Source organism: Dipodomys spectabilis, unplaced genomic scaffold (genome assembly GCF_019054845.1).
Source record: "Dipodomys spectabilis isolate Male_0828 unplaced genomic scaffold, ASM1905484v1 ptg000295l, whole genome shotgun sequence".
NCBI lineage: Eukaryota > Metazoa > Chordata > Mammalia > Rodentia > Heteromyidae > Dipodomys > Dipodomys spectabilis.
This window is the reverse complement of record NW_024870972.1, coordinates 1,590,561-1,618,501: the sequence shown is the minus strand read 5'-3', so window position 1 is coordinate 1,618,501 and position 27,941 is coordinate 1,590,561. Positions and strand designations below refer to the sequence as shown.

General features: G+C 40.3%; 1 pseudogene; it reads right to left on the bottom strand.

Annotated features, from left to right (window-relative positions):
• Window positions 1-284: 284 nt before the first annotated feature.
• The window catches only part of LOC122126977, a 59,811-nt pseudogene continuing 32,154 nt past the window's right edge, over window positions 285-27,941 (bottom strand).

Here is a 27,941-nt window from a genome sequence, read left to right as displayed (position 1 = left end):
TGTTCTCCATGAGGCCTGAGCAGGGCGGAGGGCAACGAGGAGGTGTCTTCTACAATAGCCACTGAAGTGAGAGAGGCAGAAGGTCAGCTGTTCCAATTGGCAGATGTGGAGAGGATTCTACAAGGGGATCAAATCCATTGCTTTGGACAGGAGTATCAGTTATTTTTACAGAAAGCAAAACAGAAATTAATTTACTTTTCTGACCACTGAAAAGTGGAAAGATGCTCAAGTTTACCATTTAAAGGAACAACAGACATTTCAAAAATCTCTGTCTAAACTTTGGTTTTCTTAAAAAAAACACACAAAAAACCAGGTCATCACAAAAAGAAATATAAGTTGAGGCTGTAGGCAGGTGCTGTTCTGTCCGTGGCAGTCTTTTGTGCAAAGTAAGGCGTATTGGAGCTCCAATTTAACTGATGCAGTGGGGTTTACTGCCTCTGCATGCCGAGGCAGTGCACGTCATCTGTGCCCTTGCTGTCGAAGCCTGGGAGGGTCTGACCATACTTGTCCACGCACCAGCAGAAGCCCCGCTTTCTGCCTTTGGAGGGGCTACACTGCTTCTTCTTATAAAATCCTTTCTTGTTCCAGCTGGGGATGTGCACACCCCTGGGACTCAGCACACTGAGGAACTTCAGGTGAGTCAGGGTGTTTTCCATCTCTCTAAGGCAGGGACCATATTCTGTCTCCCGTTTGGACTCCGAGGAGAAGGTCTGGGTGTCCATGCTCTGGGACTCATAGTCAACTTTGTAGCGCTGGTTGTCCTTCGCATGACCTTTCTTGATGGTGTCCAGCTTTGCGTGAATGGAATGGAACTTGGAGTCAGGCACCCTATGTGCGCTGGGCAGGGCATGGCTCTCCACGCTCCCTGTGCCTCGGTCCTTCTCCGACTCACTAGCATTTTCTGAGGCGGAGGGCGCCAGCAGCAGGTAGGCCTCAGTCGGCCGGGATGCTGGCGTTGGCAGAGAACCAGCGGCCATCCAGCAGCGCCTGCAGTGGGCATGGCTCACCCAGTGGCAGCTGGCAGCTGAGCCCCTAGCTGCAGCGTTCTGTGTAGACACCGCACGGCTGGCCCTCGCGCAGAGCACATGTCAGGCAGCAGCCATAGCCTGGCTCGCGCACCAGCTCGGCACACCCTTGCACTGGGACAGCGTGTTTGCATCACAGGGCTCGCAGCGTACAATGGGACCCTCGTAACCGGCGGCCCGAGGAACAGGGTCTGGGCAGTGAGCAGAGCTGCCCAGAGCGCGGGGCGCCGCTCGATGCATGGCACCTGTCGCAGCGGCTAACTGGAGTAAGTGGTTACCGGGTGAGGCACGCGGTGTGAGATTGCAGGATCTGGAGCGCAACTACTGGTGCTCGGCGTGCAGCCGCCCAGCTCACACCTCAATACCGATAAGTTCTAATATCACCCTTTTTCTGTCTTATAGTAGTCTGGCTGATTTTAATGTAGTTAATCCATTTTGAGTTGATATTAGTGCAAGCAGAGATCCACTTCTAGTTTTCTGCCTATGGATGTCCAGTTTTCCCAACACCAATAGTTGAAGAGGCTATGATGTGTGTGTATGTGGTGTGTGTGTGTGTGTGTGTGTCTGTGTGTCTGTGTGTCTGTGTGTCTGTGTGTCTGTGTGTGTTGGTCATGGGGCTTGAACTCTGGGCCTCGGAGCTACCCCCTTGCATTTCATCTCCAGGCTAGTACTTGAACCACAGTTCTACTTCCCATTTTCTTGTGGTTTATTGGAGCTAAGAGTCTCATGGACTTGCCTGGCCCTGCTGGCTTTCAACAACCATCCTCAGATCTCAGCCTTCTGAGTAGCTACATTAAAGGCATGAGCCACAGGCACCCAGCAAGGCTATGTTTTTTCCACATTACATTTTTTGCTCTTTTGTCGAATATCAGATGATTGTAAGTATGTAGTTTTATTTCTGGGTCTTTTCATCTTTTTTAATATATTTTTATTGTAAAAATAATGTACAAAGAGATTACAGTTACATAAGGTAGGTAAAGAGTTCATTTCCTCTCAAGCATTGTTACTTCCTCCCTTGTTTTTCCCCTACCATCCCTACCCTTCCACCTCCACAACTACTCCTTTCCATCCCACCTCCCCACTCCCTGCATAAATTGTAAAGTTCGTTTTGGAACATAGTGTCTTGATTTCATTGTTAAAATGGGTCAAACTGTATCCCTAGTTAAGCATTTGGTTTTTTTCCTTCACCCCCCAAGCTAGAGAAATGTTTATACAAGATACAGGGCACCAACATCAAAGAAACAAAAAAAAACAAACCGCATAACATAGGTTACAAGATTGGGTGGAAGAATGATGACTGTTGACTTAATTTGATAAGTATTCTATAGTTTTTAATGGTAAGGCTTATTAACTCAAAGGGGGAGCAAAAACATTCAGAATAGTGGAATGTGGCTACTACTCATTTGATGTGTGTGGATAGGTTATGATTAATCAAAATATATTTATTAATTTCCAGTGGTAGACTGCTATGCTAACTGGGAGGAGACTTTGGTAATGCCAGGGGTTTGAATACTGGTAATGAAGCAGAATATGAGGGGAGAGCATTTGCTAAGGATGTAACTTCCTAGGCTCATACTAAATACATTGAAGTAGAATGCTAAGTGCTGATCGACTGAGCACCAAATTTTATTTGTTGACTTCTTTGTTTTGTGAAGTCCAGGGATTTGAACCTAGAGCCTGGGTGCTGTCCCTTAATTTTTTATCAAGGCTAGTGCTCTACCAGTTGAACACAGCTTCATGTCCATAATTTTGGTGGTTAATTGGAGATGAGTCTTTCCAAATTTCCTCTTTGGGCTTGCTTCAAACCTGATCCTCAGGTATTAGCCTCCTGAGTAGCTAGCATTCCAGTTGTGAGCCACCAGATTCTGGCTAGAATCACATTTTAAAAGTATATTGGTGAATCAGATGTGTCTAGGTACTATTTGAGCACTTTGGTTCCAGTGGGTCATGTCAGATTTAGAATAACATCAGAATTTTTCTACTTGTAACTCGCAGCATCCAATATCTATATAATTTATTCTGATCTTCATGTCTGATCTTTTTTTCTTCCTTGTACCTTTTTTTCTTACTTCACAAGCAAGCACGTCAGTGATGTTTTCTTTTTCTGAAGCAAGTTACGTCCTTTCCCATCACTGAGGGATGTAGTTGCTGCTCTTACTGCCTGGAGTACCTGCTTCTAGTTAATTGCATGGATGATGGATCTTAGGTTAACTATCTCCTCCTCAGGGATATCTCCTCACATACCCGCTGTGAAATTGTTGCCACAAAACTACCAATGTCATGTCTCTGATTTATAAAAATTATCATGATTTCTGGTTTTCTTTTCAGCATGAAATTGATGAGGAGAGAGCCACATTCACTTGTTTCTCCAACACCTATATTAGTGCCTGGTCCTTAGTGCTCAGGAACCTTGCATGGGGATCAGCCTTCTCCAGCTCAATTTATCCTAGATTCTGGTCAGGACAGCTCTTGAAGCTGATATCTGGTGGCTAGCAGTCATTCCCTCTCATTCTTAGTGCCTTTCTGTGTTGCTGAGCCCACTTCAGAGAAAGATAAGTGCCTGACACCTATTTGCTGCTATGGAAAGATGGCTATGACACCATACAAGTTATGGGCATTGTTTTGTGAAGCTGTGTGCAGAGATGCCTCCCCACACAAGTTCTCAAAAGCAAGTGTCTCCCATGCCCAGGAGTGCATTCCACAACTCAGCATCCAAACTATCACCTACTCCTTAATGCACTCAGTGTATATTCCCATTTCCATTAAAAAAAGAAAAATCAAGATATGCCTTTGATAATTTGTCATTGAATTACTGAAACAAAGTATATAATTTGGGGGCTGGGAAGGTGGCTCAGTGGTAGAGTGCTTGCCTTGCATGCATGAGGCCCTGGGTTCGATTCCTCAGAACCACATAAGCAAAAAGAAAATAAGCCAGAAGTGGCCCTGTGGCTCAAGTGGTAGAGCGCTAGCCATGAGCTGAAGAGCTGAGGGATAGTACCCAGGCCCAGAGTTCAAGCTGACAGCTGGACCCCCCCCCCCAAAAAAGTATATAATTTTATGTATTTGTATGTCTTTGTCCATCTCTCTTGAGCCCTTGACATATTTCTATGTGTTTGCAGCTTGGGAAGGGAAAAAAGGTTTAATTCAGGATAGTCCAAAACATTTTGGGAGGGAATGCCAACTTTCCATCTGATGTTCTACAGATGTCCATCTTGGCACAGGAACTGAGTAGACTGTCATAGCATAAGAGGCTTGTCCTGATTTCTACTGACTTTCCTCTGGGGTCACAGAGTGTGATCCTACTGCATATGTGTCGCTTGGCTACACTTGAGGGACCAGGTCTCCTCTGAAAATCTAATGGCTTGGGAGTAAGAGAAACTAAAACTCAGAACTCAGCTTCCCACATCACTAGGATTACAGGCCTGAGTCTCATACACTAACTCATAACTGCCTTTTTATACATCGTGTAGCCTGTTTAATTATATTCACCTCATAGACAGATATACAAATATATGTTTATGTTTATTCATCTATTTATAATCAGTGTTATACCTAGAAACACAAAAATATGTATTCATATAATTATAATCAAAGTTATATTACCACTTTCCCCAATAATGTTTTACACTAATATTATGTGAAAAAATTACTTAAGATTGAAAAAGTTAAAAGCCCTTGTAGTATGAAAAATCATATTTGATCTTATATATCATATAATATACTATATAAAATGTAATGAATATAACATGTATTTCCATATAACTGATTTAATTGCTTCCTGATTTTGTTTGTCCATCTATGTAAGCCTTCTTTCTTCTATTGATGATTGCTTATACTTTCCTGTGTTGATATTTCTTATGTATTTTGTCAAATATATTCAGCCCTAAGTAGAATTTTTATGTTAATGGAGCCAAATTTTTCTTCAGTATTTCCCAAAGCACAATTAATATGTATACAGGCTTGAACTCACTGTTGGAAGAAATTCCCACATACCACTATAAGTATTGTAGCATATGTCCCAATTGACAGAACAGCTTTCTAGGTCATCTGATCTGGTATGTCCTAGATCTTTTGTAGCCACCTTATCACCACATTCAGGCATGGCCTGGCTTCCTTGCAACTAGGGAGTTGCATTTAACCATTCCCTTTATATCCAGTAGGCTTTCTTGTTCATCCCCCTGTCACTCTGTTTTCCCACACACAGAACACATGTGCACGGTGCTTTACATTGTAGGTTGAAAACACATTTAAGGCTCATGAATTGTATAACATAACATGAACATTGACATTTTAATAACGTTAGGAAAATAACTAGAATGATCATTTTACAACAATCAGGACCAAAAAGAAATATAAAGATTTTCTAAATAAGGGGGGAAGCAATCTCTAAATCTGGATTGTCTTCTAAGTTGCCTTCAGAAACAAATTCTGCCTCAGAGTCCTCAAAAGGATCTACTTCCTCATTAAAGGCAGTATTTTCTTCCTGAGTCTAGGAAGGGACAGATCTTATTTCTCAATTGGAAATTGGATCCCCAGCAGAAGGACAGATTGGTCTGGATATTCTGTGAGGACAGATTCCCTTTACTCAACTGAATCTAGACTTTGGACCTAACTTATTGGTTTTCCTGAACATAGACTGGGGTCATTTTCCATTAGCACATATTTACCCTGCACTCCAAGACCAAAACATTTTTTTACTGGTTTAGATGTGATCTAGGTGAATTGTGGACATCAATGGAAGACATTCTGGATCATCTTCTTCCTTGGTGGTATGTGCAGGTAGGTACACCTACATAACATGTGGAGTTCAGAACCAGTGGGATGTCCACAGGGCTCAAAACCTAGTTGGGCCTTTCTACACATTGAAAAAAGCCTCTATGTTCACATGCTTTCTGGAGTCCTGTGTTGGCTTCCAATCTCCATCAGTCACCATACACGACATCACTGATGGGTTCTTTATCTGGAGTTCAGCAGGAAGTTCTCTACAGTGACACAAACATAAGAATGGAAATAGGCACAGGAGTCTTAGAGTACACTCTAGAAGTTAAAGTGTGACTAAACTATGAGGATTTAGTAGGAGAAGCTGTAGAACTTGAGTTTGGACTGAACACTGATGAGAAGGTAGGGTGTTTCTAATGAGTGGTTATGTCCAAGTTCTTTTAAAAAAAAAGGAACAGACATTACCCGGCATAGAACATCCATAAAAGGACGTTTTGCCAAGCTGGGTAGTACAAAGGGCTTTTGGCCAAGCAGGCCCATCCCTTGAGACCTAGGTTCCATCCCTACTCACAACCTCTAAGGCATCTAAACAAGGACTATTTACTCTTTTTCTTGGTCTCACGGGCCATGCGTTGCTCCAGCTGGTCCAGAAGAATATGTAAGCAGAACAGCAAGTCTGAAGAGGGCATGTTGAGCCTGTCATACTGTGTAAGTTTTTTCAGGATGTCAAGTTTCTTGTGCTCATAAAAATCATCAGGGTATATGTCCATCCAAATAGTTAAGATGGAACAATCGATGTTGTGGGCATATTGGTGACAAGGAAAATGAGAGTTTGCTCTCTCCATCCTGAGCCTTCTACTATAGACCGTTTCTGGCAGGACTAGAATGTTGGGAAGTGGTAAGAGACTCCTGGAAGCAGAATGCTCCTCACAACCCACTTCTAGAAATTTCTAATACAATACTCCAAAATTCTCCCTGTGATGGGCAGAGAAAGTTGTTTCCCCACTGTATCTGACTTGCTACACACAACCCTCCCTGTCATCAAGAGATTGTGATCCATGGTGGCCTGGTCATAAACAGAAAACCCTGTCATAAAAATGGCTAAAGCAGCGCTGAGAGCAGGTGGCTCATGCCTGTAATCTTAGCTGTTCAGGAAGCTGAGATCTGAAGATCCCAGTTCAAAGCAAATCTAGGCAGGAAAGTGTGTGAGATTCCTATCTCATAATCCACTAGAAAACTAGAAGTGGCACTGTGGCTGAAACAGTAGAGCACTCGCCTTGAGCTGAAGAGTGCAGGGACAGTGTCCAGGCACAGAGTTCAAACCACATGACCAACAAAAACAAAAGTGACTAAAGCCAAAAGAGCAGGTGTATGGCTCACTTTGTAGAGCACCTACCTAAAATACATGAAGCCCTGAGTTTAATTGCAAGAATTGAAAGGAGGAAAGGATATGAAGGAATGGAAGGAAGAAAAGAAGGAAGGGAGGAATTTTGATATTACCAAATACTGGAAAGATGTGAAGTATTAAATAAAGGTATCACAGCTATTTTATATGAAAAGATATTGATTGTTTACTAAAAGACAAATTATAAAATGTGGAATTCAGGCTAAAATACATGTACAATTTTGTTTTTCTGTAAAGTGATACATGCCTCTTTAGTTTAAAAGTAGTAAATGAGGTTAAAAAATGGAAGAGTTGTTAGAAATGAATCATTTCTTATCACTTTTTGTGCTACATTCACCACCTACAAAATTGAAACAATGTTGATCATTTTAATTATTAATTTATTAATTTAATCTTTCATCTTTAGTGTATAGTCTATTGTGCACATCGTTTATTTGAACTCTTTTTTTGTTTGTTTTTTGTCCATCATGGGTCCTGAACTCTGGGCCTGGGCACTGTCCCTTAGCTCTTCACCTCAAAGATATCACTCTACCACTTGAACCACAGTGCCACTTCTGGCTTTTCTGCTTATGTGGTACTGAGAAATCAAACCCAAAGGCTCATACATGCAAGGCAAGCACTCTACCACTTAGCGACCTTCCCAGGTCTGAAATCTATATTTTTTCCTTCAGACATGGGGCTTGAATACAGGGCATGGGTGCTGTCCTAGAGCTTCTTTGCTCAAGGTTAGCACTCTACCATACAAGTTTAAACCATAGTGCCATTCTTGTTTTTTAGCGGTTAATTGGAAATAGCAGTCTCATGGGAACTTTTCTGCCCAGGGCTGGCTTTGAACCACCATCCTCCTTTCTCAGCCTCCTGAGAAGATAGGATTACAGGCGTGAGCCACCTGTACCCTTGTGCTCATTTTTTTTTCTTTTAACTGTTATATAAGTTTAGTTCCCCCACCCAAATACGTGCAAACTGAGATGCAAATTGGCTTTAAATTACAAATTGGCTGAAATTACAAATGATGGAAAATTGTTTTTAACGTTTTTTTAATATGAGAAGCTTGAACTGAGGGCCTGGTGGAAATCCCTGTTCTCTTGTGCTCAAGGCTATCACTCTACTAGTTTGGCCCACAGTGCTCTTTTAGTCTCTTGGTAACCAGTTAATGAGATAATAGTCTCACAGACCTTCTTACCCAGGCTGTTATTAATCTTCGATTATCAGATCTCAGCCACCTGAGTTGTTATGATTATAGGCTTGAGACACTGGTACCACTTTTTTTAAAAAGCAACAACAGATTACTTTAGGGGAGGATGGTGGAGGAGAAGCTAGAGGCTAAACAAGCTCTCACACAGAAAATAGTTGTAGTGTTCCAGTGAAGAGTCCTAGCCAGAGAATTACCAAGTGTCCCATCACAGTACAGAGAGTTTGGCCAGAGAGGGAAAATCCAGTCAAGGAAACAGATCTGAGCACTTGCCATTTGATGCAGCTGCGGTGGTGGTGGCAACCGTAGCAGCCGAGCCTCCAAAAGAACAACACAGAGTCTGGGACAATGGTGCCAGATGCAGCAGGTGACCGGATTCTACTTAAAACCAGAAAGAACTGACAAGTAGCAGATATCTTCATCCTGCAGATCACAGACCAGAGACAACCCAGGAACCAAGACTCCAGCATAAGTAGAATCCTGACATACTCACTCCTTCTCAGGGAGCAGAGGAGGGAAGGCCACCCTTCCCGCCCTCACCCCCGGAGATCTCCATATTTGATATTGAAAAGGCCCAGCTGAACAGCTAGTTCCAACTCAGGCCTTGGGGAAAAAAAAACAAAAGAGCCATTTACGAGGTCACAGGAACCTGACCTGAAATGCCAGGCTCAGCTCCTCCCTGGGAAAAGTCACCAAGCCCAGGCAGACAAAGCTCTGCCCCGAGGGGAGTGACTTTCTTCACTGGGTAAACAGAACCAGAGGCTGCCCCTCCCTACAGCAGCCTAGACAATCAAGTGAAATTCAGTAAACATAAACCCTGAGAATGGCTCCAGGCTGGGCTCTGTGAGTATCAGAAGCTACCCCTCAGGGAAAAGCTACAATTTGCTGAAAGGCCTCAACTCTACCCAGAACATAGCCGCATCACAGCATCTTCAAATTAGAGGAAACTAATTTTTGTGTAACTCATAGCAGATCTCCCTCTCATTGAACTAGCCTGGGAGGAGGATCACAAAATCCTTAGCATATTTCTGCCTGCTGAAACAAATTGACTTAAGAAACCAATCAAGTCACAGGCAAACCAAACACCACAAGCAGACTAGAGACTGCACCAGGAGACTGGTTACAGACACAGGAAGATACAGGATCTTCCCATCTAATTCTCCCCCCCCCCAAAAAAAAAAAAAACAAAAGAACTCTTTTTTGTTCCTTTTTTAATTTTTAGTTTAAAAAATTGTTTTCTATTAATCTTTTTTTCTCCCCTCCTAATTTTTATTTTAGGTGTATGTGTGTGTGAGTGTGCTTTGTTTAAATCTCTAATGACCTTTTGGTCCTTTTTTCTTTTTTTTCATTCTTTTCATTTTTTCTTCTGTTTCCTTGTTTTTTGTGTGACTTATTTGCTATTCTGCTCATCCTCAGATATATGCCCATCATCAAATATTAGACCTTACTCCCATTGTATACACACTTAATCAAGAATTTTATTACTCAATTCAAAACTTCTTAGCCTTAAATTCTGTAATAGCAGTATTATTTCTTTAGACCTATATAATTTTTGAGAATTTTTTGTTTTTAGTTTTCCATGTCTCCTTTCTATCCCTCCCCTCCTGTCATCGTATCTTTTTCTTTAATCAATATCACCTTAAACTTAGATAATTTTAAAGATTCATTTATTAAATTTAATATTTGTTTTTCCCATTTTTTCTTGTCTGTTTTTTTCTCTCTCCTACTATTCTGTCCAATCCATTTCCCTCTTTGAGATTAGAACTTGGTTAAATTCACTTTCCTTTTACCTCTCCACATTCTTCTAATCTTATATTTCCTCATATTTGTCCCTAAATATAATAATTTCTGGTTTGCCAAATTCTTCCTTGCTGTTGTTAGCCCTTTAATCCATAGTTGTTTGATGTTGAATATATTGTATCTGTTGAACTAGATTATATCTGAGTCCTTTTGCCTGTGCAACTACAGGACTTTGGTTGATGTATGCCTTGAAAAAGTATTCTAGCAGAAAATTGGTGTTACTTTCATATCAAATGGGCAGAACAAGCCAGAGAAACACAAGAAAAATCCAAGTCCTGGTATCTCAACTCCCACTCATGATAACCAGTATTCCAGAGGAGAGTTCTCCAAAAGCTCAATAAATATTACTGGGAAACATGGTGAATGAACAGATAGAAAACCTGCAAAGGACTCAGTGTGAACATGATAGGGAGAGAGAGGAAGCAAACCAAAAATCAATACAGTAATCTCATGAGCATGAGGAAGCTACTCAAGGTTGATACAGTAATGCGTGAACAGGTTGAGAACACTCAAAGAGAAATAAAGGAATTGTGTGAACAGGCTGAGAACCATCAGAGAAGTACAGGAATTGCATGAGCAGGCAGAAAACAGACAAAGAGAATGTCAGGAATTGAGTGAACAGGCTGAGAACAGTCAAAGAGAACTACAGCAATTGCATGAACATGAGGAAGCTAATTAAAGAGTAATACAGGAATTGCAAGGGAGGGACAAGAATAAACAAAGATCAATAGAGGCATTCATGGAATCCATAAACAGACAGCTGAAAGAATTCTGGGAGACCACAAAGGGAATGCTGATTTGAACCCGACAGAAGGAATGGGAGTATAGGGAAACCATAACCAAGCAACTAAGTGATTTGAGAATAAGAACTGAACACCAAATTAAGGAAGTAAAGAAGTCCATACAAGATCTAAAACAAAGCTCCCAAAAAGAATTTGAAGTCATCAAAACCAAACAATTAGAAGGAAAATGAATGAAAAACAAAGAAGAAAGTCTTGACAGTAGGTTAGACCATGCAGAAGATCGAATTTCGGTGAATGAAGACAGGCTAGATATTATAGAGAAAGAATGTACAACTATCCAAGACAAATCCAGAAATATGATAGATACATTCAGCAATTGGAAGACACCATCAGAAAGCCTAATCTGAGAACAATGGGTGTAGAGGAGCACCTAGAAACAGAAGATAATGGTCTAGGAAATTTGTTTAACAGGATCCTAGCAGAGAAATTCCCAAACATGCAAAAGGATAGGCCTATTCAGATACAAGAAACGTTTAGAACCCCAAATAGACCAGACGAGAGCAGGACATCCCACCGTCACATTATAATATGCACAAGATCAATTCGGACCAAGGGAAAGATCCTTAAAGGTGTCAAGGAAAAAAGATCAATCATCTATGAAGGGAAAACAATTAGAATAACTTCATTTTTTTCAGCAGAGAAAATTAAAGCAAGAAGAGCCTGGAATGATGCATGCCATGACCTAAAGACGAAGTATGAACCATGAATACTGTAAACAGCTAAATTCTCCTTCATAACCAAAGGTGAAATAAAAACCTTCCATCGCAAAGAAAAACTGAGAAAAAAATATCTCCACCAAACCGTTCCTACAAAAGATACTTAAAGATGTCCTACACAGACAGAACCGACAAGACCACAATGAAGGCAAAGAAACGGAACCCAAACTGAGAATCCAAAAACAATAGGAAGAACCAAGTTGCCGCAGCACCCATGAAGGTGGATAAAATGGCCGAAACTACCAAACACTTCTCAGTCCTTTCTCTCAACATTAATGGACTTAACTCTCCAATTAAGCGACATACACTGTCTAGATGGATTAAAAAGCAACATCCTTTTATCTCCTGCCTTCAGGAATCACACCTTGCTCATAAAAACAAACACACTTTGAACGTGAAATTCTGGAACAAAATCTACCAAGCAAATGGCCCCCATAAACAGACAGGAATTGCAATCATAATATCAGATAAAATAGACTTCAAATTAAAATTAGTGAGAAGAGATAAAGAAGGTCGCTACATACGAAATAAGGGATCTTTCTTTCAGGAGGATATTACAATAATAAATATATTCGCCAAACAATGGATCACAGAGATTTATCCAACAAATACTACTTTCCCCAAAATCTCAAATTGATCCAAAGACAGGAATTGTTGGGGACTTTAACAGACCACTATCCACACTAGATAGATCAACTCGAAAAAACTCAATAGAGAAAATGCAGATTTAAAGAATTGCCTAGATCACCTAGATTTAACAGACAACTACTGAATATTTCACCCAGCAGCATCACAATACACTTTTTTCTCACCACTACATGGAACATTTTCCAAAATAGACCACTTATTTTATTGTGAAAATACTGTACTGAGGGGTTGCAATTACATGGGCAAGACAATGAGTACATTTCTCATAAAACATTGTAGCATCCTCCTTTGTTTCCCCTTCCCATCCCATTCTCCCCCCGTCCCACCACCCAACCCTCATTCCCCCACCAAAGTTGTAAAGTTCTTTTTTGATATAATGATTTGTACATCTCGTTGCAATGGGTCCACCTATATGCCTATTTAAAGGATTTGTTTTTTCCTTTCCCCTCCACAAATGATAACAACATCAAATACAGTGAAAGCAGGGGTTATACAGTGGTGGAGGCACATACAACGCAACAAAGAAATGATCTTATAAATGTTTTAGAAACAATTGCATGAAAGAAAAAAAACATTTGAATAAATATCTTAGGGTTCATTTCCCTAAAATCAACTTATCTGACCTTTTCTGCTTGACTCAGACTGATACTAGTTATTAGAAATAGGGGAAGCTATGGGACCTATGTTTCTTTGGGCCTGCCTTACTTCACTTAATACCGTTTTTCCCAAATCTTTCCATTTCCTAACAAATGAGGCAATGTCATTCTTTCTGATGGAGGCATAGAATTCCATTGTGTATATATACCACATTTTCGTGATCCATTCATCTACTGAGGGGCATCTGGGTTGGTTCCATATCTTAGCTATGGTAAATAAGGCTGCAATAAACATAGTTGTGCTGGTAACTTTCTTGTAGTTTTGTTTGTGAACATTTTGTTAAATGCCCTAAAGTGGGATTGCTGGATCATAGGGGAGCTCTATGTGGAGTTTTTTGAGGAAACTCCATACTACTTTCCAAAGTGGTTGTAAAAGTTTATACTCCCACCAACAATGCATTAAGGTTCCCTTATGTCGACATGCCCTCCAGCATCTGTTATTATTAGAGTTCTTGATTCTACCCATTCTGACTGGGGTGAGGTGGTATTTCAATGCTATTTTGATTTGCATTTCTTTTATTGCTAGTGAGGTTGAATATTTCTTCATATGTCTATTGGCCATCCTTCTTTCCTCTTCAGAGAAGTTTCTCTTTAAGTCTTTAGCCTACTTATTTATTGGGCAGTTTTTTCTTTGAAGGTTTGCTGTTGGGGGGTTTAATTTTTTGAGTTGCAGGTATATTTTTGATATGAGACCCTTGTCTGTTGTATGGCTAGTGAAGACCTTCTCCCAATCCATGGGCTTTCTATTGATCTTGCTAGCTATGTCCTTTGCCATGCAGAAGCTATGCAATTTCATGCAATTCCATTTGTTCAACCCTTCTTAGATTTGTTGTGCTTCTGGGTCTCTATTAAAAAAATTTTGGCCTGTGTCTTTGGATCTATGTGGGATTTGAGGGAAAGTAGTGTTTCTTGGATAAATTTGGGAGCTCCATTGTTTGGTGAACAGATATTTATTATTGTAATATCCTCCTGAAGGAGAGATCCCTTAATGAGTATGTGGAGACCTTCTTTATCTTTTCTCACTTATTTTAATTTGAAGTCTATTTTACCTGGTATTGGGATTGCAACTCCTGCCTGGTTATGGGGGCCATTTGCTTGGTAGATTTTGTTTCAACCTTTCACATTGAAAACGTGTTTGTTTTTACAGGCAAGATGTGACTCCTGAAAGAAGCAGATAGAAGGATGTTGCTTTTTAATCCAAGTAGACAGTCTATGTCGTTTAATTGAAGAGTTAAGTCCGTTAATGTTGAGAGATACGACTGATGTATTTGGGAGTTGCTGCCATTTTATCCACCTTCTTGGGGGCTGCGGCAACTTGGTTCTGCCTATGGCTCTTGGATTCTTAGTTTGGGTACGGTTGCTTGGCCTTTCTTGTGATCTAGTTGGTTATGAAGGAGAGTTTATCTGAGTACAGTATTCTTGGTTGACATTTGTTTGTCTTTAGGGCATGGCATACATCATTCTAGGCTCTTCTGGCATTAATTGTTTCTGCTGAGGAATCTGAGGTGATTCTAATTGGTTTCCCTTTGCCGGTGATTGAGCTTTTCTCCTTGACAGCTTTAAGGAAATTTTCTTTGGTCTGAATTGAACGTGTGTAGATTATAATGTGATGGTGGCATGCCCTATCCTGGTCTCATCTATGTGGTGTTCTAAAAGCTTCTTGTATCTGAATAGGCCTATCTTTTTGCATGTTTGGAAAGTTCTCTGCTAGAATCCTGTTAAACAAGTTTCCTAGACCATTAACTTCTATCTCTACACCCATTATCCTCAGATTAGGCCTTCTGATGTTGTCTTCCAATTGTTGAATAGCTCTATCATATTTCTTGGATTAGTCTTGGATGATTGTATGTTCTTTCTCTATAATAACTAGGCTGACTTCAATCCCTGAAATTCAATCCTCAGGATGGTCTAACCTACTATCAAGTCTTTCTACTTTGTTTTTTATTTCTTTTCCTTCTAGTTGGTCGCCTTTGATGGCTTCAGATTCTTTGTTGTAGTTTTGTTTTAGATCTTGTATGGACTTCTTTGCTTCTTTAATTTGGTGTCAGTATTTATTCTCAAATCACTTATTTGATTAGTTATGGTTTCCTAGGACTCCCATTCCTTTTGTTGGGTTACGTCCAGCATTCCCTTTTGTGGCCTCCCTAACTTGTTTGAGCTCTCTGTTTATGGATTCTTTGAATGCCTTTAGTGATCTTTCTGTATTCTCATCCTGCTCTCTCAATTCCTCTATTACTCTTTGATTAGCTTATTCATATTCATGCAATTCCTGTACTTCTCTTTCAGTGTTTTCAGCCTGCTCAGGCCATTCATGACTTTCTCTTTGACTGATACCAGCCTGCTCATGCAATTCCTTCATTTCTCTTTAAGTGTTCTCAAGCTACTCTAGCAATTCCTGTATCGATCTTTGAGTAGCTTCCTCACACTCATGATATTCTTTGTTTTGCCTCCTCTCTCTCCCTATCACGCTCATACAGAGTACTTTGCAGGTTTTCAATCTTTTCATTTACCATGTTTACCAGTAGTATTTGTAGACCTTTTTGGGAACACGTTTATGGATTATTCGTTATCTTTTTTGTCCCCTGAGTATTATGAGTGGGAGTTGAGATACCTGAACTTGCCATTTTTCTTGTGTTTTTCCAGATTGCTCTGCCCATTTGGGATGAAAATAAACCAGCTTTGTGCTAGCACACTATTTTAAGGCAAGCATCAACCAAAGTCTGTAGTTGCACAGTCAAAAGTCTGCAGATACAATATAATTATATATATATATATATATATATATATATATATATATATTCAACTTCAAACAACTAAGTATTAGTGGGCCAAGAACCGTAAAGAATAAGTTGGCAAACGTAAATTATTAGGTTCAGGGAGAGATGTGGTAAAAATAGGCATAAAGAGATGTGGAAAGGCAGTGGGAGAGTTAACATAACAAATCCTAAACTCAAAGCGAGAAATAACTTGGATAGAATGATAGTAGAGAGAAAAAAAAGAAGAAATAGAAAGAAAAAAAGACAAGAAAAAACAGGAAAACAAACATTAAAATTAAGAATTGCAACACTTAAAAATTATGCAAATGAAGACATAATATTCAGAGAAGAATGTGGATAGAATAAGAGAACAGGAGGGATAGAAAGGAGATGTGGAAAAGTTAAAAATAAAAGTGCTAAAAATATTATATAGGTATTAAGAGGCAGTACTGCTATTAAGGAATTTAAGTCTAAGCAGCTTTAAACTGACTAATAAATTTCTGGATTAAGTGTGTACACAATGTGGCTAAAGTCAAATAATCAACTACGGGAATATATGAGGATGAGAACAGCAATTAAGTCATGCAAAGCATCAAAGAGAAGAAAACGTGTAAAGAACAAGAAGGAAAGAAAAAAAGGATCAAATGATCACTAGAGTTAAACAAAAAAATATTTATTTTAAAAGATAAAAAGAGAGAGTTCTGGGGCTGGGAAGGAGGCTCAGTGGTAGAGCGCTTGCCTTGCATGCCTGAGGCTCTGGGTTCGATTCCCAGCACCACATAAGCAAAAAGAAAAAAGCCGGAAGAGGCGCTGTGGCTCAAGTGGTAGAGCGCTAGCCTTGAGCTGAAGAGCTGAGGGACAGCCCCCAGGCCCAGAGTTCAGGCCCCATGACCGGACCCCCCCCAAAAAAAGAGAGAGTTCTGGGAAGATGGCAGAGGAGAATCTGGAGGTAAAACAATCATTCACATAGAAAGCAGTTTTAGAGTTCCATTGAACAGTCCTAAGCCAGAGAATCACAACAAGTGTGCCATCACAGGACAGAGAGTTAGGACAGAGAGGGAAAATTCAGACAAGGAGACAGATCTGAGCTCTTGCTGAAGCAGCGGGGGCTGCGGGGGCGGAACCCACCATAGCTGAATCACAAAAAGTCTGGGACTAAGGAGCCAGACACAGTGGGCGAGCGGATTCTACTCAACACCAGCAAGAACCAACAAGGAATGCACATCTTCACCCTGCAGTTCCCAGACCAGAGACAACACAAGAACCAAGACTTGGCATGAGTAGAAGCCTGATGTCCTCACTCCTTCTCAGGGAGTAGAGGAGGGAAGGCCACCCCTCCTCCCCCAGTACTGGAGATCTCCATCTTGGATACCGACAAAGCTCAGCGGAGCTGCTAGCTCCAACTCAGGCCTTGGAAGAAAACTAGAGTCATTTAGCAGGTCACGAGAACCTAAGCTGAACTGCCAGACTCAGCTCCACCCAGGGAAAAGTTAGCATGCTTGGGAGCCAGCCTTAGGAGTGGCTTTCTTCGCTGGGTAATCAGAGCCAGAGATTGCTCCTCCCTTTAGCAGCCCTGACAATTGAAATTCAGTAAACATAAACCCTTAGAATGGCTCCAGGCTGGGCTCTGTGAGTTTCTCACAAATTAGCCCCCCGGAAAAGCTACTGATTGCTGAAAGGCCTCAACTCTACCCAGAACCTAGCCTCATCACACCTTCTCCAAATTTGAGGAAAAAGCCATCTCCCTCTTTTGTGATACTCAAAGCAGATCTCCCTCCCATTGAACTAAACTGGGAGGAAGATCGCAAAATCCTGGGTAAAGCAGAGCATTTATCTGCCTGTTCAAACAAATTGACTTAAGAAACCAACAAAGCCACAGAACCACAAGCAGACAAGAGACTCCAACAAGAGGCTGGTTATGGACAAAAGGGAGATGCAGGATTTTTCCCAACCCTCCCCCCAAAATGAAAGAACTTTTTTTTCTCTTCTTCATTGTTTTGTACCTTTCATAAAAAAATTTTTTTCTTTTCTAAAAAAAAATTTTTAATTTTTAATTTTTTTTGAAAAAAATTGTTTTCTAGTAACTTTTTTTTCCTCTTATAATTTTTATTTTAGGAGTACATGTGTGTGTGCGTTTTTCTTTTTTTTCTTTGTTTTTAAAAAATTTCTTTTTGTTTTTGTTTAGCTCTACTGAACTTCTGATCTTTTTTTCTTTCTCTCTTTTCCTTTTCACTTTTTCTTCTCTTTCACTCTTCTTTATGTGACTTAATTTTTGTTCTGCACATCCTCAGATAAACCCGTAGTTGACTATTAGATCCTATCCCCCATTGTATACACACTTAATCCACAAATTTATTACTCAATTCAAAACCTCTGAGACTTAAATTCCTTAATAGCAGTACTACCTCTTTATACCTATATAATATTTTAAGTATTATAATTTCTAAGATTTTCACATCTCCTTTATATCCCTCCCCTTCTCTCATTATATTCACGTTCTTCTCTGAATAGCTTGTTTTCGATTCTGCATAATATTCAAAATTTTTCTTTTCTATGTTTTCTGGTCTCTTTTTTCCCTTTTTCTTTCTTCTTTTTTTCTCTTTCTCTACTTTCATACTATCCAACCTATTTCCTGCTTTGTGATTAGGACTTAGTTAACTCTCCCTGTCTCTTCCCACATCACTCTATTCCTATTTTTTACCCACATCTCTCCCTACCCATAATAATTTCTGGTTTTCCAAATTCTTCTTTGCGGTTCATAGCCAATTAATATATAGTTGTTTGATGTTTAATAGATGTATCTGTTGAACTAGATTTTATCTGCAGACTATGGACTGTGCAAATGCAGACTTTGGTTGATGCTTGCCTTAAGTTAGTGTTCTAGCACAAAACTGGTGGTATTTTCATCCCAAATGGGCAGAGTAAGCTGGAAAAACACAAGAAAAATGGCAAGTCCGGGTATCTCAATTCCCACTCATGATAATCAGGGGACAGAACGGATAATGAATAATCCAGAGGAGAATTCCCAAAAAGCTCTAAAAACACTGCTGGCAAACATGATAAATGAAAAGATAGAAAACTGACAAAGGACTCTGTATGAGCGTGATAGGGAGAGAGAGGAGGCAAACAATAGGTCAACGCAGGAAAAGATTGAAAACCTACAAAGGACTCTGTATGAGCGTGAGAGGGAGAGACAAAAGGCAATCCAAAGGTTTATACAGGAATATCATGAGCGTGAGGAAGCTACTCAAAAACTGATACAGGATTTGCATGAGCAGCTTGAGAATATTCAAAGAGAAAGGCAGGAATGGCGTGAACAGACTGACAACACTCAAAGAGAACTACAGGAATCCCACGAACGGGAGGAAGCTAAGCAAAAAGTAATAACAGGAATTGAGAGAGCAGGATGAGAATACACAAAGGCATTCATGGGATCCATTAACAAAGAGCTGAAGGAAGTCACAGAGACCACAAAGGGAATGCTGAATGGAACCCAACAGAAGGAATGGAACTCCAAGGAAACCATAACCAATCAACTAAGTGATTTGAGAATAAACACTGAACACCAAATTAAGGAAGTAAAGAAGTCCATACAAGATCTAAAACAAAGCTTCAACAAAGAATTTGAAGCCATCAAAGCTGACCAATTAGAAGGAAAAGAAATAAAAACCAAAGTAGAATGTCTTGACAGCAGATTAGACCATGTAGAAGATCGAATCTTGGGAATTGAAGACAGCCTAGATATTATAGATGAAGTACATACAACTATCCAAGTCCAAGAAATATGATAGATCTATCCAACACTTGGAAGACATGATCAGAAGCTCTAATCTAAGGATAATGGGTGAACAGGAGCACCTAGAAATAGAAGTTAATGGTCTAGGAAATTTGTTTAACAGGATCCTAACAGAGAACTTCCCAAACATGTAAAAAGATAGGCCTATTCAGATAGGAGAAGCTATTAGAACTCCAAATAGACCAGACCAGAATAGGACATTTCACTGTCACATTATAATCCACACAGGATCAATTCAGACCAAGGAAAAGATCCTTAAAGCTGTCAAGGAGAAAAGATTAATCACCTATAAAAGGAAACCAATTAGAATCTCCTCAAATTCCTCAGCAGATTCAATCAAAGCAAGAAGAGCCTGGAATGATGCATGCCATGCCCTAAAAACAAACAACTATCAACCAAGAATACTGTACCCAGCTAAACTCTCCTTCATAACTGAAAGCCAAATAAAACCCTTCCATAGCAAAGAAAAATTGAAACAATACATCTGCACCAAACCAGCCCTACAGAAGGTTCTTAAAGATGGCCTACACATAGAAAACCAAGAAGACCAGAATAGAGGCCAAGAAACTGCACCCAAACTGAGAATCCAAGAACCATAGGAAGAACACAGTTGCCACAGCCCCCAAGAATGTGGATAAAATGGCAGGAACTCCCAAATAGCTCTCTCTCCTATTTCTTAACATTAACGGACTTAGCTATTCAATTAAGAGACATAGACTGTCTAGCTGGATTAAAAACCACGATCCTACTTTCTGCTGCCTTGAGGAATTTTGCCCATAAAAACAAACACATTTTCAATATGAAAGATTAAAACAAAATCTACTAAGCAAATGGCCTCCATATACAAGCTGGAGTTGCAATCCTAATATCAGATAAAGTATACTTCAAATTAAAATTAGTTAGAAGAGATGAAGAAGGTCGCTACATATTATTAACGGATCTCTCCTTTAGGAGGATATTACAATTCTAGATATCTATTCGCCAAACAACGGAGCTGCCAAATTTTTCCAAGAAACACTACTTTCCCTCAAATCCCACATAGATCCAAAGACATACATTGTTGGGGATTTTAACACACCACTCTCCCCACTAGATAGATCAACTCGGCAAAAGCTCAACAGAGAAACCGCAGATCTAAACAGCTGCATAGATCAACTAGATTTAACAGACATCTATCGAGACATTTCACCCAGCAGCATCAGAATACTCGTTTTTCTCAGCAGCACATGGAACATTTTCTAAAATAAACCACATTTTAGGCCACAAAGCAAACTTGTCCAAATTCAGAAACATTGAAGTTATACCTTGCATTCTTTCAGACCACAAGGGAATAAAATTAGAACTCAACACCAAAAGCCACCAAAGAATGTCCGGTAACACATGGAGGTTGAACAACACTCTGCTGAATCACGAGTGGGTCATGGAAGAGATTAGAAAGGAAATTCAAATATTCATGTTATTCAACAAAAATGAGCACATAAATTACCAGCACCTCTAGGACACAGCAAAGGCAGTCCGCACAGGCAAGTTTATAGCTCTTAGTTCCTACATCAACATATTGGAGAGATCTGAAACCAACAGATACTTGGAAAAAATTATATTAAGTTTAGTAAGCCAAGCCCAAAGAAACATAGGTCCCATGGTTGCCCTTATTTGAATATCTAGTACATGTATGAGTCAAGCAGAAAAGGAACCCTAAGTTATGTATTTAAATGTTTTATTTTCTTTCATGCATTTGTTTCTAACGCATTTATAAGATTATTTCTTTGTTGCTTTGTATGTCCCTCCCCCACAGTATAACCCCTGCTTTCATTCTATTTGATGTCAGTATAATTTGTGGAGGGGAAGGGGCAAAATAAGTCGTTTAAGTAAGGACTCAGGTGGACCCATTGAAGCAATGAGAAGTGCAAGTTGTCATGTGGAAAACGAACTTTACAACTTTGGTGGGGGGGAGGATTGGGTGGGAGGGCATTGGGAGGCTGGGAAGGGATGTGAAGGGTAAACAAAGGAGGAGGCTACTATGCTTGATAGTAAATGTACTCTATCTTCCCATGTAATTGTAACCCCTCTGTACAGTATGTTCACACTAAAAAAAGAACAAAAAAAAATAATGTTAAAAAAGAAAAAAACACACAGACATATAACCCCAAAATAAAAATTATAAGAGGAAGAAAAAAAGGTTAACAGAAAACAAAAATTTTTAAAGTTAAAAATCTAAAAAACGGTTTAGAAAAAAAATTTATAAAAGGTACAAAAAAAGAGATCTTTGATTTTTTGGGGGGATGGAATGTTCATGTATCTCCCTTGTGTCCATAACCAGTCTCTTGTTGGATTATCTGGTCTGCTTGTGGTGTTTGATTTTCCTGTGGTTTGGATGGTTTCTTTAGTCAATTTGTTTGAGCAGGCAGAAAAATGCTCTGCTTTACCAAGGATTTTGTGATCCTACTCCCAGGCTAGTTCAATGGGACAGAGATCAACTTTGAGTTTCACAAAAGATGGAGATGGCTGTTTCATCTAGTTTGGAGATACTGTGATGAGGCTAGATTCTGGGTAAAGTTGAGGCCTTTCAGCAAACAGCAGCTTTTCCCTGAGTAGTTAGCTTCTGAGAAACTCACAGAGCCCAGCCTAGAGCCATTCTCAGGGTTTATGTTTACTGTATTTCAATTGATTGTCAAGGCTCCTGTAGGGAGGGGCAGCCTCTGGCTCTGTTTACCCAGTTAAGAAAGCCACTCCTGGGGCTGGCTGCCCAAGCTGGATGACTTTTCCCAGGGAGGAGCTGAGCCTGGCAGGTCAGGTCAGGTTCCTGTGACCTGCTAAATGACTCTTGTTTTCTTCCAAGGCCTGAGTTGGAGCTAGCTGCACAGCCAGGCTTTTTCAGTATCCAAGATGGAGATCTATGGTAATGGGGTGGGAGAGGGTTGGCCTTCCCTCTTCTGCTCCCTGAGAAGGAGTGAAGATGTCAGGCTTCTACTCACGCCAGAGTCTTGGTTTCTGGCTCATCTCTGGTCTGCCAACTTCAGGATGACGATGTGTGCCCCTTGTCAGGTCTTGCTGGTGTTGAGTAGAAATAGTTCACTTGCCGCGTCTGGCGCTTAAGTCCCAGATTCTCTTTGTTGCAGGTATGGCGGCTATGGCTGCCGCTGCTGCCACCACATCCGTGGACACTGGCAAGTGCTCATATCTGTATCTTTGCCTGGATTTTCCCTCTCTGGCCTAACTCTCTGTCCAGTGATGGCACACTTGGTGTGATTCTCTGGCTTAGGACTGTTTATTGGAACACTAAAATTGCTTTCTATGCAAGAGCTTGTTTAGCCTCCAGCTTCTCCTCCGCCATCTTCCCAGAACTCATCAGAAAATAACATTTAAAGGCAATTCCATGCAGGAAAGTACATGGGACATTATTGTCTGTGTGTGCCAGTCATGGGGGTTGAATTTGTTCTACTTTATTCAAGGCTGGTGTTCTATTAATCTCAGCTAATCGGTGGGATGACTACCAGCTAATTAGAGGTAAAGAGTCTCATGGAATTCTCTGTGCAGGCTGACTTCAAACTGATAATCAGATTTCTGCTTCCTGAGACATTCTGGGCTTTGCATGAGACACTTATCTCCAATGAGCCACCAAAAAGAAGAAAAACAAAAAAACAAAAATCACCTGGGGTTGAGATGTGGCTCCAATGGCAGAAATGAGACAATTATTTCTGGGACAGTGCCCACACCTTGAGATCAAGCTCCTGGACCAGAACACACAAGAATAAAATAAATAAATGAAAAGAAAGTTGGAAGAAGAAAAGGGAGAGCCGATTTCAGAGGTTAAAATGAACAAAATTGTGTTAGCTTACACTTGTTACTGTACTTACTCAAGGGTCTCACATCTGAGGATCAGTAGTCAAGGCCAGCTAAGGCAGGGAAGTCCATGAACTCTACTCTAATTAGCCAATAACAGGGTTTTTTTAGAAGCTCCGAATTGTGCTGTGGCTCACATATTAGAGGGCTAGTATTAAAAATGTACTGGGAGGGGACTGGAAGTGACTCAGTGGGAAAGTGCTTGCCTTGCATGCATGAGGCCCTGGGTTAAATTCCTCACCAACACATAAGCAGGAAAAACCAGAAGTGGCACAGTAGCACAAGTGGTATGGCTCTAGCCTCAAGCTGAAGAGCTGAGGGACAGTGCCCAGGACCAGAGTTCAGGCTCCATGACAGGCAAAAAAAAAAAAAAAAAAAAAGGAACTGGGACAATACCTAGGCTCTGATTTATAGCTCCAAGCCCAGCATACATGTGGAAATAAAAAGTAGAAATTAAAAAATGTATAAGAAAATCCAATTAAAATTTCTAAATGAGTCACGAGTTTTTGGTTTTTGTGTATAATCCTCTTTTTTTGGTCGGTTGTAAGGCTTGAACTCTGGGCCTGAGCGCTGTCCCTCAGCTCTTCAATTCAAGGCTAGTGCTCTACCACTTGAGCTACAGTGCCACTTCCTTTTGTGTGTAATCCTAAATACTAAAATAGATTAAATCTGAGGGCTATGGTCTCTAATCTTCAAATCACCAGCAAAACAAGTAAACAAGAAAACAGTAGTGAATCTGTGATGGAGTTGTAAAGCACCAGGCTTGAGTGAGAAAGCTATGAAACAGTGCCCTTGCTCAGAGATCCAGCCTCAGGATCACAAAAATGTAAATAAGAAGAGAACCTGGGGCTGGTGACATATGCGTGTAATTCTCCAGGAGGCAGAAATATGGGTATCCAGTGTAAAGGCCAATTCTAGCAAGAAAGTCCAGAAGACAGTTGCTTGTGGGCCATCCTGGGGCTAGAACTGTAGTACTCCCAGATTTTGGGCAGTTAATTGGAGGTAAGGATCTGGGACTTTCCTGCTCAGCCTGGCTTTGAACCATGATGGTCAGATTTCAGCATCCTGAAACAGGTCAGGCCTTGCATGAGTTCTGGCTCCAGCACTAGCACATTCACAAAAAATGAAATGAATGAATGCAAAGAAGACTAGAAGAGAAAGAAGAACCAATAACTGAGGCTGCAATGAGCCAATCAGCCCATCACTGGTGGCTCATAATTGTAATTCTGTTTACTCAAGAGGCTAAAATGTGTGGATAATATTTAAAGGCCAGACCAAGTAGGAAAGTCCATAAGACTTGTGTTTGTGTAAGTATGTCTGTGTGAGTCCTGTTGCTTGAACTTGTACTGTTTTGCTCAAAGCTCTACTAATCTCAGCTTTTTAGTGGTTATAATTGGAGATATCATGTACTTTCCTGCCCAGGCTGGCACTAAATTTGATTCTCATATTTCAGCCACATAAATCTGGTCTGGCTCTACATTATATTCATTTCTAATTAAACACCAAAACAGAAAAAAAATCCTGTAGTTTAGCTGTGGTTCAACTGTCAGAACTGGGAAAATTTCTGGGACAACACCCAGACCCTGAGTTCAAGCTGGAGGACAAACACAGAAGAAATAAAAAGAGGATAGAGGTACAAAAGAAAGAGTCAGTGACAGAGGTTGAAATGAATCAAACATTGGTTTCTCACACATGTTGTACAAGGTACTCAGGAGAATTAAATCTAAGATTCACTGTTCATGGTCAGCCCAGGCAGGAGAGTCCATGAGACTCATATATCTAATTTGCCACCAAAAATAAGCTACAGTTTGTATTTTGGCTCATTCGGTTGAGTGGTAGCCTCAAATAGAAACTTTGGCACAAAACTTAGGCCCTGAGTTGAAGTCCTAGACATACATTTCAAAACAAACAAACAAAACAATACCCCCCACGACTTAAAAAATGATGGGAAAAGGAAAACTAAGGTTTAAGTTGGTTCATGTGTACATTCCTATCCATTCTAGGTTCAAAGCTGGACTGGGCAGGAAAGTACATGAAACTGTTAACCCCAACTACCCAGCCAAAAGCTGGAAGTGCAGATATGACTGTAGATGTAAAGCACTGTATTTGGTGCAAAAGCTAATTTAAAAAAACTGCTGACCCAGAGTTCAATTCTTAGTGCTAAAAATTGTAGGAGAAGTGAAAAAAGGCCATTGTAAATTCAAATATAAGCCTGGTGTTTGTTGATCATGGCTGTAGTTGATCCCTGCCTACAAAAATCTTGAGATCAAGTTTCAAGGCCAACCCAAAAAGCAAAGTCCAAGAGACTTTGTGTGTGCATGTGTGTGTATGTGTGAATGTTTGTGTGTGTGTGTGTGTGTTTCTGTAGTATCCTTTGCCTAGTGCCCTAGAATTCCCAGCTTTTGGGTGGTGAATTGGAGATAAGAGTGTCATGGACTTTCCTGCCCAGGCTGGCTTTGAAACATGGTCCTCAGATTTCAGCTACCTTATTTAGCTAGAAGTTGAGCTGTGGCTTAAGTGGCAAACTGGGCAAATATTTTCTGGAACTGCACATAGACCCTGAGTTCAAGCCCCAGCACATGCACAGAAGAAAGAAAGAAGAGTACAAGTAACCAAGGAAGAGCGAGTGACAAAGGCTTAAATCAGTCAAGCATCAGTGACTCATACATGTTTTACTATCTATTCAAGAGCCTGAAATCTGAGGATGATGGTTCATGGCCAGCCTAGGGAGGAGAGTCCATGACTCTTGTCTCTAATTAATCAACCCCCCAAAAAAGTGCCAAAAAGTTATGATGTTTCTCATGTAATAGATGATATCCTTGAATAAAAACTTTTAGGACAGAATATGAGCCCCAATTTGTAGACCCAGAAACAGCACAGACATGCAAAAATAAAAAGTAAACAAAAGAAGGAAGTGGCAAGCACATATTAAAGTTTTAAAATGACACAATAATGGCATTTGCAGGGAAATGGATGGAGCTAGAAGGAATCATGTTGAGCGAGGTAAGCCAAGAACGAAGAGACAAACGGTACATGGTCTCCCTCATAAGTGGATGCTAAATCCAAAAGGTTAGGTGATACGACAAAACTAACAGGACTTAAGAAACAAAGAACTCCCGCTCATCTGGTTGAACCACTACTAAATATCCTCATGCTGCTGATCACAAATATGGTATATAACATGTGAACACTGTTATATATTACAGACTGTGGTAGACAATTTGCTCCAGGGAAGTTAGAATGAACTTGTGACTTTGAAATTATGTAATCATTTAATCACAATCAAAAAAAAAAAAATAACCTCGGGGAAGGGAGGGAGGGAGGGGATGGTAGGGGGAAAACAATGGAGGGGGTAACAATGTTCAAGAGGAAGTGTACTCATAACCTCACTCATGTAACTGTAACCCTCTGTATAGTAGCTTTACAATAAAAAAAAAAATAAAAAATAAAAAAAAATGACACAAGGGTTATTGGTCGTGTGGATAACCCTAACGACACAAGAGCCTGACATCTGAGGATTGTGATATCAAGTCAGCCTGGGTAGGAACGTGCTTGAGATGCTTATCCCAGCTACCTAGCACAAAGCCCTGAGCTGGAGCTGAGGTGGAAAAGCAACAGCCTTCAGTTAAAAAGCTAAGAAACAGTCCCCAGAGCCAGAGGTCAAGCTGGAGGGCCACTAAAAATTACAAATAACAAACAATGAATACAAAGGAGAGCGGAAGAAGAGAGACTGAAATCTGAGGATGCACAATTCAAAGTTAATGCATGGAAGAAAATCCATGAGACATTCTGGTATATGTGCATCTGTGTGCCATCTTGCAGCTTGTGTGTGTCTCCTTGAACTTGTGATGGTTTGTTCAAGGACAGAGCTCTACCACTCCAAGATTTTCAGTGGTTAATTGGAGGTCATGGTCTCATGGACTTTCCTTCTCAGCCTGGCTTTATTCATGGTAGGCTTTCCTCAGACTCTTATCTCCAATTAATTGTCAAAAAGAAAAAAAAGCCTGGGAATTGAGCTATGGCTTAAGTGGCAGGATTGGGCAATCAGTTTCTGGGACAGCAACCAGTCCCTGAGTTCAAGCCCCATGACAATCACAGAAGGATTAAAGAAAGAGAGGCTAGAAGTGCAGAAGGAAGATCCAATGACAGAGGTTTAAATAAATCAAGCATTGGTAGCTCACCGATGTTCTATCAGCTACTCAGGAGGATGAAATCTGAGGATCACCATTGAAGCCAGCCCAGGTAGGAGAATCCATGAGACCCTTATGTCTCCTTCATCACCAAAAATATGACACTAGCTGTGCTCTGGTTCATGTGGTATACAAAAACAAAGAAAAAAGAGCACAAATTATGAAAGATGAGATAAAGAGAAAATTATCATTTCAAAATGAGCCATGGGTTGTTGGTTTATTTGTGTATTCCTAGCTACTGTGGAAGTTGAAATATGAGGATCACAACTCAAAGCCAGCCTGGGTAGGAAAGTGTTTGAAATTCTTTTTTTTAATTTTATTTTATTTTATTTGTGAACATACTGTACAGAGGGGTTATAATTACATGAGCAGGATAATGCATACATTTCTTA